Source organism: Schistocerca americana, chromosome 8 (genome assembly GCF_021461395.2).
Source record: "Schistocerca americana isolate TAMUIC-IGC-003095 chromosome 8, iqSchAmer2.1, whole genome shotgun sequence".
NCBI lineage: Eukaryota > Metazoa > Arthropoda > Insecta > Orthoptera > Acrididae > Schistocerca > Schistocerca americana.
In genome coordinates, this window is record NC_060126.1 from 325,071,091 (window position 1) to 325,083,414 (window position 12,324).

The following is a 12,324-nucleotide window of genomic DNA, read 5'->3' on the forward strand; positions in this document are numbered from 1 at the left end:
GTAGACAGACATTTGAGGGTACAAGACAAGGAGAATAAGTGCATGAAGGAGACTTCCCGAACAACTCCTGGCCTCTGTTCTATGTTAAATCAGTGAAGTGCGTTATCGTGTAATAACAGCATTTGATGTATTTCTGTTGGTCGTCTCCCTTACCATGTCATATGTATCAGTCCAGTGCTGCACTGACACATCACGTGTTTGTCATAATTAAAAAAAAATGGCTATGAGCACTATACGACTTAACTTCTGAGGTCATCTGTCGCCTAGAACTTAGAACTAATTAAACCTAACTAACCTAAGGACGTCACACACATCCATGACCGAGGCAGGATCCGAACCTGCGACCGTAGCGGTGGCTCGGCTCCAGACTGTAGCGCCTAGAACCGCACGGCCACACCGGCCGGCCATAATTTATTTAGGTTGATTAAATTCAGAGTATATTCCTTTCAATTAATAAATAATTAACACTAATGAAAATAACTTTAGAGACTGTTAGGATTAAGTAAGCCCTTTACATTCTCTTTCCTGGTGGCAGTTTTCTGTGTGATATTTTCTGTGATATAACTGCGTCCATGACGAGCCAGGCTAGGAAGAGACCCTGTGATCACTGACTCAGCGTCCGTTCGGGCCCCCTTGGGAGTTTCTGTTAGAGGGAAAGCAATATATGGACAGGGCGCCTGTGAGTTTCATTCCAGCAATTTTTCGCATAATGCACCCTGTGCAATATGAGATCCAGGCCCACATTCAAAGAAGTCACAGAACATGCCGTAACGGTCATCTAGTGCCAAATGTTAGCTTTTACTAGATGTGCCATTTGACCAAAACACATTTCTTTCGCTGACATGTTGCCTTCCTAGAATGCTGTAGAAATATCCACCGAAACCGATTTCTGCGACCCAGCAACGTTCAGAAAGTCTTTCTTGTCTTTGCGAAGCACTGGTAGGAATGTTTGGGGACACTTTAAGAAGGATCAAAACCATTTTGTTTAAAAAGTTGTAAGAGATCTCCTCATTGGTTAATCTTAAAAATAGCAAAGAAAAGGAAGTCAGGATACCAGTTTCCAAGAAATTCCGATGTGGATACTGAGGTGTTGGCTGTAGTGCGAAACTTAATTAAAAAGTGGGAGTGTAATACACATTTGTTTAAGAGCTAAGTACGTGGAAGTTAGATGATTGGTTAATGTTGTAAAACTTTTTCTAGTGGGGAGTTAGTTATTATGATATCAACAGTATCATTAGCCAGCATTTTCCAAAACCTTTCTCATTGGTGCTTGCGAATTGTGTTAACTTGTGACAGGAGGGATAAATTCGACTCCAGATTAGGAAGAGAACACTTGCTCTGTGGATGCTGAAGAGGTCGCTTGGTCTGTAGATTCTGGAGCGAACTCTTGGTAAGAGTATTCCGAAGAACGATTTTCCTGCAGTCATCAGTCAACAAGCGAACAGATACGAGACTTACCGAAAGTTTCTAGACGCGTTGGTAGTATCAACAGGTTTAGGAAATTCTTTTACTTTCGTGGGTGGTTGAAGACTCATTCATGACTCGATCAGTGATGTTATCTACAAGTTGCAGTTTTAAATTTTCTTCAGAATCAAGATATCACGTTATGTTTACTACGGGTTTGTCTCTTCACAACTCATTATTAAGATCTCAGTTTTGTCCGATTTGATTAAATTATCCGCTCTTTGTCAAGCTATTTAAGTGTTAAATTTGTACAATTCATGGTATTAATTGTCAATTTTTGTGTTCTCTGAATTTTTTTATATCTAACAGACCCTGTGATGATACCTTGTTCGTTATTTTTTATGAGGTGCAACATCTATGTCCCATGCGTTCTTGGGCCACACTTACCCTGTTAATTATCCATTATAGCACATCTTTTAGAAGCATATAACCTTATAGGGTGCAATCTTACGACCGGCCAGTCGAACCGGTTCATACCGTTCTGAAATCCACATGGGTATGTAAAAAGCTCAGTTCATGCTTCACAACTGTAACCGAAAAGTGTTTCAGTTGTTGACAACAAACGCTAGCTGTGATGGGAACATTCTGGAGGAGGAAATTCTATTGTACAATAGCCTTTCCCAACCACCTGATGCAAAACAATATGTTCACACTTCCCTTTACTCGAGTCTTCTGTTTGCTAGGAATCATTAATTTTTTTTAGGATGTTAGCAGAACTCATCACAAGGAACAACACTACACAAGAATGCTCAATACGTGCATTGATGACGTTCAAGTAGAAATGCAGCTATAGTCACCCCATTGAGTTATGTTGCCTTGCATTTGAGCAAGCATTACTCCTACACCCGACTTCTGAACCTTTCCTATTGTATGCAAATTCTACATGTAGTTTAAGTAGTACCAATTTATTAAATATATGAGTTATCGGGAGTTTCTTAGTTTGAAAAATCATTCAGTCGAGAACGAACTTTGTTGAAACAAAAAAATGCATTTCCTCACTTAATTGTCCAATAGCACATGCTCACAAACGGTACAAACGTTTCTAACTGCTTCCACTGTCTATACCGCTGTGTATGCCACTATATTAATCCAAAGCGAACAATAAGTTGCAAATGTAAGACTTTTTCACTTACCACTTTATTTTAAAATTTCTGCAAGACAGCTGCTACAAATACAAATAAGAAAATGGCCGTCGATAAATTCATTCATAGCAGCCTATGTGTGTTGCGTTACTGCACGGTGTTTATTGAAGATGTTATGTGGAAAATCAAACTATTATAAGAAAAAAATTTATGCTTAGCAATGTGAGAGCACGATCGTTCTGAAGATGCGTCGTCCTATGTTCACTTGGTCGCACAGCCCTGAGATCAGGTGGCCGGTGATGTTCGGTTGCTATCCGTTGGAGAGTGCCTCCAGCAGGGGGAGGAAATTATTGAGTACGAACGGTTATGATTTTGATGAAACCACGAGATCTTTTGCAGAAATGTTTCTGTATGTTTCTGCTATTACTGTTGAGTTACACCAGTGGAGTAAATATTATCATTAAAGTTCCATCAGGCTGATATCTCTAACAGACAGAAGAAATGCGGTTTTTAAAAAAAATGTAACTTGTCTATACAATACGCGACATTTACTACTTTCTTTTCTTTCTCTCGGTATATTTGTTCGCTGCCTTTCTTTCACGAGGAGTGCGGTTCCGTGCATGTGTCACTATCTCATGGTCTATGGTTGAAAACTATATTCAGTTTCCTATTACAGATGGCGTCCACTCTCTGAACGAACTAGCTGAGGTGCAATGCCGGCACCGCTGTACCATGAACATATACAGCACTGTAACAGCTCGAGCGGAAGGCAAACTTCTTCCAGAAACTTCTGCATCCTACAGTACTACCAGTTCGTGCCGATGACTGGACTGCGAATTTTTAGGAATTGCCAGTTTTGTTGGAACCTTAAATAAACGATCTTTCACTGAGTATCTATGGCAGATGGCTGGAGCTCAGCTTGCATATCTAGGACTGCACACACTTTGGAGATGTAATAGTTGCGAAGTGAGAAGGAAGCAGTGGGAATATGGACGATCAACAGCCAGAAAATGCAGAGAACCAACCACCATCAGGTAAGATGACGAAGAGCGTTTTTCGGGGCGGCCACGGTGTGGTGCTAAATGATTAATCTCATAAGGGTTCAATCTTAAGAGGAGCACATCACGGGAATCTTCGGAAGAAACTGTGAAGACGAAGTGTCGTGAGACACGTGACCGTGTACCTAATGGGGCTGGCAATCGGATTGGACTGCTACGGAGTTGTTACATTCCATTTTGTCCTTCTCAAATGTTGTAATAATGATATGTTTGGTGCCAAGAAGAACAACAACACAGCTTCATTAATCAACAACCTATATTTATCACCAAAAACACAAGGTAAGGAGACAGCCACTGCCTTCGTCGTACAGAATTAATAACGGCTAATCTCAGCACAGGCCCTTTAGTTATTCATTATCGTCACACGCAATTTCAATCATTGTAATCCAACACTACAATCCAACACTGCAATCCAACACTGCAATCCAAATGATGCCGGCGCGGTAGACGCGTAATTACTAATATCGGCACAAAAATATCACTGAATCACACTAGTAATTATACTTTTTCACTTTCCCGAATATTCCTAACACAAAGGGGCTAAACCACGGCGATGGCCACTCCCTTTGTCGGTACGGTCTTGCATTCCAGCAACAGACCTCAAACCGGCTCGGCCCGCAGTGCGTACCACACTACCGTCTCAACACTCGCTCTCGCTCTCGCAACCCGACACACACTATCGATTGTTTGTCCTGTCGACCTGTGCTGTCGCAAAACTTATAGTAAGGGCCTACGGACCCCTTACAATTTCCTGAACAGCAAAAGTATATACATTTACCAGTAAGTCACATATCGTTTGGAAGAATACGTCACATTCGAGTGTGAATATGTGAATAACGACTTACACTAAGTGTCATGGTCCCAGCTTGACTGTTTCAAGCTGATACTTACAGTTTTCATAGGTGCATAATTATCTCATTTTCCCTCATTGCCTGGCTGCATGGGTTAAAATTCGATTCATTCGGGGTACACAGTGTTTTCCATATTACAGAGAACTGTTTGGATACTCCCACTAACCGAGAGGAACGCTGGCTTGTCTATGGGGTAGAGGTGTCCAGCCGTGAGCACCAGCGGCTTCTGCGCGCGGCTGATGAGGATCCTCATGGCGTGCTTGAAACGCTCACTCGCCTCCACCCAGGAGCAGCTATACGCCGCTGCTGATATCATCTCCGCCTGTGGACACATGTTACAAAGCTATTATTTAGATAGCCCGAGGGAAGAACTGGAATGTAGATAAAAAACAATCAACTCTGTGACGTAAGAAAAATTAATAAAAACGCATGAACACGTAAGGAAAGATTTTAGTAATTCTCACTTTTATTGTATATTGACTTCATTTTATAACTTCCAGCATGCTGGAGTAGCTGTGCATCGGCAACGTCTGTTAATCACTACAACGAAAAACCAGTCCAAAATTTCTAATAATACTTTCTTTGTTGTTCATTGGGTGACTAGTCATTCATTTTCATATCATCATACAGGGCAGAAGACCAAGTTTACACTCATGTGAAATACAGGTGTTACCAAATTTTTTTAAGCACATGCCAAAAATACAGAACATATCGTTCTAATACTTACGTTACATAGAGAAAAATGGTATTTCCGAAATTGTAAAAACCATGTCAAAAACGTGCAGCGAACATTACAGCGCATAAAGATAACCGGTAGTCTACACCTTCCGCTTCCGTAAGGAAACTTCTGGAAGGGGGCGATCTATGAGGCTACAGTAAACCTTATCTATTTACTGAAGTGTTGTTCACCATCAACGACAATTAATACAATAACTGTACAACTCAACAATAAATTCGCGCTATTAAGACATTTACCAAAAACAGTCAAATACTTAAAATCACTGAACAGTAAAACACAGCAGCGCCACGTACGGTGGCGCATTACATGGTTGTATGCCATGTTGGCACGTAAAAATCATTAAATATGACCAACGACGGTGGTATTAAAAGAAACCAAAGCAATAGGAGATAAAAAATCTTCTTCACTTTCGACCCTTTACAAGTATAACAACTTTACCAAACAAACTTTATAAATTACCTGAATATAAAACAACTTGCTTTTCTAACAAATCCCACGTAAAAACAAACATTAAACCACGAAGTTGTCTTTTACAAAGTACCAAAAATTGGCTTGTTATCCTGACGAAGACGTAGTATAACCACACTCGTGGGCGTGTAAGGTTGGAGTGTGGTTGTAAGGGAGAGGGAGCGGGGTAGGAACATGAAGATGGAGGAGCAAAAAACCGGGGGTCAAGTGGCCAGCATTGGAAGAATGCCAGCCACGGGTAATCGTATAGATAAGTAAATGTAAATGTCGTGTGACTAGGGCATCTTGTCAGGTAGACCGTTCGCCGGGTGCAACACTTTCGATTTGACGCCACTTCGGCGACTTGCGCGTGGATGGGGATGAAATGATGATGAGTAGGACAACACAACACCCAGTCACCGAGGGGAGAAAATCTCCGACCCAGCCGGGAATTGAACCCGGGCCCTTAGGATTAACAGTCTGTCGCGCTGACCACTCAGCTACCGGGGGCGGACATCGTATAGATAATACATGCTAACAAAATGGAACCCAAACAAATTTTAAAAAAAGGTATTAAAAAAGTAAAATTTGAAGCTTTGGACTGCTTTTTCGTTGTACTTACATTATATGGTTCTTGTCGATAGTAGCTAATATGAAAAAAAGTCATTGGAATTCTCGGTGAAATACTGTATCACTGAGCAAGGGAAAATATTCTAGTGACATTCTTCGAGTTTAACTGAGTTCTGCTTTAAAGTAAAACGATTATCTTTGCGAGAATCCATTTCAGTGTTCGACGACCGCTGTTTTCATGGCGAGATGTTTCTTAAGGCTTGTCTATTAATGACATAAGTAACAATTCTCACCACTGTAAGGCTGAATGTGATAATGTGAGGAATAAAGAAAGATATGAGTGACCAAAACCCATTACTTTCAAGTACCACGCAGTTTCTATTATTCTCCCAACTTAAATATTCACTTCTCCGACAAAATTTTTGCTAAAAAGAGATCTAATTTACTCATTGCCGCAGCGTCTATGTTCTCTTGAGGTCCATAGAAATGACTGTAGTAAACTAAAATACGATGCGTTTTCAAAAAGCAGGGAAATTTTAGTTTTGGGAAGAAGTTTATTTATTCGTCTTCATTAATGTTATCCTCTTCCTAATATTTCCATTTAGATATCATACTGTTACCCCAGCGCTTTTTTTGGTCTTTCCATCCACAATGCTTCCAAAGCGGCAACTGAGCCTTAGTTCTGACGTCGTATCCGTAGACCCCAGATTCTTCAGCTGTTTTGCTTGTTTCAGCAATTCTGCACCGCTACTGACGTTATGTAGCGACTCCTTGCATATGTCGCTTTTTTTTTTTTTTTTTTTTTTGAAACTCAACATTTTTGGAACGTATTTTTATGTCGCACGATTCATAGTCTAGACATCGGAAAAAAATAGTTTACATGAGTCGGTTTGTATGACAACATCATCAGCTACTTCACGGTCATCCATAATAATTTCTCTCACTTTTTTCACGATTTCTTCAATTGATAATACATCGGACGTATTGGGTGCTCATAATCTTCAACGTCTCCACGTCCTCCTCCGAAACTCTTACTTAACTCTTAGCGGACTCAGCAAACGAATGTTTGACATTTCTAGAACATTGCATACTGTATTCCGCTCTTATTACAAAAATAATACAAATACTCTAATAAACGAACAAATAATCGCCGGTACAGCGCAATATAACTTCATAGACAGCTGACAAAAAACAAGACCTGCGATAAGGTGAACGCTAAAAGTAGCTTTGGGGCATGATTACCAACACAACAACCACAAAATCTCGCTAAGCGGACTAATACAACACGCGAAAATAGAAAATTCCGGTTAATTTTTGAAGATACCGCCGACAAGTGTTGTTTTCCACAAATTTATTGTTGTATATGTTCGCCTCCATACTCATCCGTTATCAGAGTGAGATATCTATTCTTTGAGGAGATACAAAAATTCATAGCTCCTTCTGGTTGTGGATACGATTAAGGAGAGCAAAGGTATGTTTCAATGCGTCTCTCTGGCTTCGTTACACCGATAGAACACGCAGTGTCATGATTTATTTGAAAATGACGCTTTCTCTGTGCTTTTCATTGCACTTCATGTCATGTCAGAGGGTTATATCGGATCTTTGAGGAGATATAAAAGTTCAAGAGCCTAGCTCACAATTTACTACAGCATATTTTGTTACGGAATTCAAAATTGTTTTGAAGACATCATAACTCCTTCTAGTTGTGGGCACTATTAAGGAGAGCAAACGTATGTTTTAATCTGTCTCTCCACCTTCTTACACCGATAGAGAACGCAATGTCATGGTTTATTTGAAAATGACGCAGGCGGCGTCTTTCTCTGTGCATTCCATTGTACTTCATCTCTAACGAACCTTCGTCGACAGGCCATATTCCACATCTTCCTGAGTGGCCGTGCGGTTAAAAGCGCTGCAGTCTGGAACCGCAGGACGGCTACGGTCGCAGGTTCGAATCCTGCCTCGGGCATGGATGTTTGTGATGTCCTTAGGTTAGTTAGGTTTAACTAGTTCTAAGTTCTAGGGGACTAATGACCTCAGCAGTTGAGTCCCATAGTGCTCAGAGCCAATTGAACCAAAAATTGAACCACATCTTCCTGTGATTTAGAAATACACATTGATTTCCGAAGCAATAGTTACTAACACGAGGAACCGTCTCCTGTCAAAGAGAATCAGATCACAAACCACATCCCCTACGGAAACTGTGTATTTTAAAAGATATATCGTAAACATACGTAGTTTATACACTGTCCAGTCTCATTAAAGTGGCTACCAGTCAGAACCGTCAATAACCACCTTTTGCAGCGGATACCGCTGAGAGTCGTATGGGAAGAGAATCAGTGAGGTTCTGGAAGTTATCTACTAGCATTTGGCGCGAAGCCGACTCGTGCTGTGGCTAGCTGCGCTAGGTTCCTCGGATGAGGGTCGAAGGTGCGAACAGCCTGACCGAGGCGGTCTTGCAGATTCTTGATTAGGTTTAAATCTGTGGAGTCTGGAGAGCAGGGAGTACGATTAACTCATTCTGGTGCTCTTCAGCCACGCACTTTCGCTACGAGCTCTGTGATAGGTTCCATTATCCTGCTGGTAGATGCAATCGTCGTGAGGAAAAACAAACTGTTTGTAACGCTCGACGTGGTCACAAGGATAGATGCACTCCTGTGCGCATCCAGTGTGCCAACCAGAATGACGAGATCATCCAGGTAGTGGCGCGAAAACATTCCTGTGACCATAACGTACCGTCCTCTGCCTGGGCCCTTCCGACGTTTGTTGCAGGGAACTTGCTTTCAGACGCTTCACGTCGTACACAAAATGTAATTCATCTGAAAAGATTACGCGTCTCAATTCAGAGGACTTCCAGTTGGCGGTATGGGACGTAATTTCCAGCCTACAGCGTCGGTGCATGAACCAGGCGCCCGCTGTCTAGGCCCATACGTAGCAAAGTTCGCTGAAAGGTCACTGAGGAGCGGAGAGTGTTGGTACCTCCTTGGTTCATGTGGACTGTCAATTGCTTAGCAGTCTACTAGACCGTACAAATCTCATGAACCGTCGTTTACCACTGTCAATTGTGGCTCGTGCTGCACCTTTTTACAGCAGGTCTATCCTTTAACCGTGGCAGCACGCGAATAGTTTACGAACTTAAGCGGTTCGGGAATTCTCCCACCCTTGGTCCTAAAGTCAATGATGATGCCCTTTTGGTCGTCAGATAAATTGCTCATTTTCGGCACTACGGCATCGAATGCGTTATTTTCCGCGTCCCCCCGACACGTTTTATACAGGGTGTTACAAAAAGGTACGGCCAAACGTTCAGGAAATATTCCTCACACACAAAGAAAGAAAATATGTTATGTGGACATGTGTCTGGAAACGCTTACTTCCCATGTTAGAGGTCATTTGATTACTTCTCTTCAAATCACATTAATCATGGAATGGAAACACACAGCAACAGATCGTACCAGCGTGACTCCAAACACTTTGTTACAGGAAATGTTCAAAATGTCTTCCGTTAGCGAGGATACATGCATCCACCCTCCGTCGCATGGAATCCGTGATGCGCTGATGCAGCCCTGGAGAATGGCGTATTGTATCACAGCCGTCCACAATACGAGCACGAAGAGTCTCTACATGTGATACCGGGGTTGCGTAGACAAGAGCTTTCAAATGCCCCCATAAATAAAAGTCAAGAGGGTTGAGGTCAGGAGAGCGTAGAGCCCATGGACTTGGTCCGCCTCTACCAATCCATCGGTCACCGAATCTATTGTTGAGAAGCGTAAGAACACTTCGACTGAAATGTGCAGGAGCTCCATCGTGCATGAACCACATGTTGTGTCGTACTTGTAAAGGCACATGTTCTAGCAGCAAAGGTAGAGTATCCCGAATGAAATCATGATAACGTGCTCCATTGAGCGTAGGTGGAAGAACATGGGGCCCAATCAAGACATCACCAACAATGCCTGCCCAAACGTTCACAGAAAATCTGTGTTGATGACGTGATTGCACAGTTGCGTGCGGATTCTCGTCAGCCCACACATGTTGATTCTGAAAATTTGCGATTTGATCACGTTGGAATGAAGCCTCATCCGTAAAGAGAACATTTGCACTGAAATGAGGATTGACACATTGTTGGATGAACCATTCGCAGAAGTGGAGCAGCCAATCAGCTGCTGATAGTGCCTGCACACGCTGTACATGGTACGAAAACAACTGGTTCTCCCGTAGCTCTCTCCATACAGTGACGTGGTCAACGTTACCTTGTACAGCAGCAACTTCTTTGACGCTGACATTAGGGTTATCGTCAACTGCACGAAGAATTGCCTCGTCCATTGCAGGTGTCGTCGTCATTCTAGGTCTTCCCCAGTCGCGAGTCATAGACTGGAATGTTCCGTGCTCCCTAAGACGCCGATCAATTGCTTCGAACGTCTGTCGGGGCACCTTCGTTCTGGAAATCTGTTTCGATACAAACGTACCGCGCCACGGCTATTGCCCCGTACTAATCCATACACCAAATGGGCATCTGCCAACTCCGCATTTGTAAACACTGCACTGACTGCAAAACCACGTTCATGATGAACACTAACCTGTTAATGCTACGTACTGATGTGCTTGATGCTAGTACTGTAGAGCAATGAGTCGCATGTCAACACAAGCAGCGAAGTCAACATTACCTTCCTTCAATTGGGCCAACTGGCGGTGAATCGAGGAAGTACAGTACACACTGACGAAACTAAAATGAGCTCTAACATGGAAATTAAGCGTTTCCGGACACATGTCCACATAACATATTTTCTTTATTTGTGTGTGAGGAATGTTTCCTGAAAATTTGGCCGTACCTTTTTGTAACACCCTGTATACCCTGTACTGCCGCTTGCCCTGTGTTAATGGTTATTGGATTTAGACCTCGAAGATAAGACTGTGTACGAAGTGTCGGGAAGAATAGTAGGCCAGCCGCGGTGGCCGAGCGGTTCTAGGCGCTTCAGTCCGCAACCGCGCCTTGGCTACGGTCGCAGGTTCGAGTCCTGCCTTGGGCATGGATGTGTGCGATGCTCTTATGTTAGTTAGGTTTGAGTAGTTCTAAGTTCTAGGGGACTAATGGGCTTAGGTGCTAAGTCCAATAGTGCTCAGAGCCATTTGAAACATCTGAAGCCGGCCGGCGTGGCCGTGCGGTATAGACGCTTCAGTCTGGAACCGCGTGACCGCTACGGTCGCAGGTTCGAATCCTGCCTCGGGCATGGATGTGTTTGATGTCCTTAGGTTAGTTAGGTTTAATTAGTTCTAAGTTCTAGGCGACTGATGACCTCAGAAGTTAAGTCGCATAGTGCTCAGAACCATTTGAACCATTTTGAACCATTTGAAGAATAGTAAACGTTTGTGGTAAAACTACAGACTAATTTGAGTAATACAGCCCTCATAACATGTCTACTATTTTTATTGGTTCGAGAGAAACAGCAGCTCCAACATAACTGAAATAAACACTCGCAGATGGAGTCAGCCAAGGAAAGTTGATTTTCATTTTTCACCTCCTACTTCAATGCATTTTCGTATTCTTGCCAAAACACCAAGTGTAGCTCTTCTGAGATCGTCTTGAAGCTCTTATGAGGCAACACTAGTCATACGTCAAAAGATAAATTTGTTCCTTGTGTCTGCTTCTTTCCTATACATACGGCCTTTCGACCTTCCATACAGGCACAGACCCAACTGGCTAACGTCTAGAGATCTTGGTTGTCAATAAAGATGACTATGTATACCGAACGATGAGTAAACACCCTAGAATCGTACTCTGTAGGTAGTAAATTGTCTACTGTATCGTCTTCAAGTAGCAGCAGCGCTTCCATCACAAAACCCGTACATATATATCATATCGGGATACTCATCATTCCTAAATACCTGTGGCTTGCTTAAACGATACAGTGGAACTGTCAGTATATCACAGTCGCAGCTGAAATATTCAATTATATAAACTCAAACACAACTTCAAAACCTAAGATTCAAAACAAGAATGAGTCGATAAATAAATTCTTAGCAAGTGGAGTGTCATCAAGCGAATGGAAAATTTATCTCCGTAACGAGCTAGATCTCTCGAATGTTTCATTCGAAATAGTTTTTACTACCACGTAAAATAT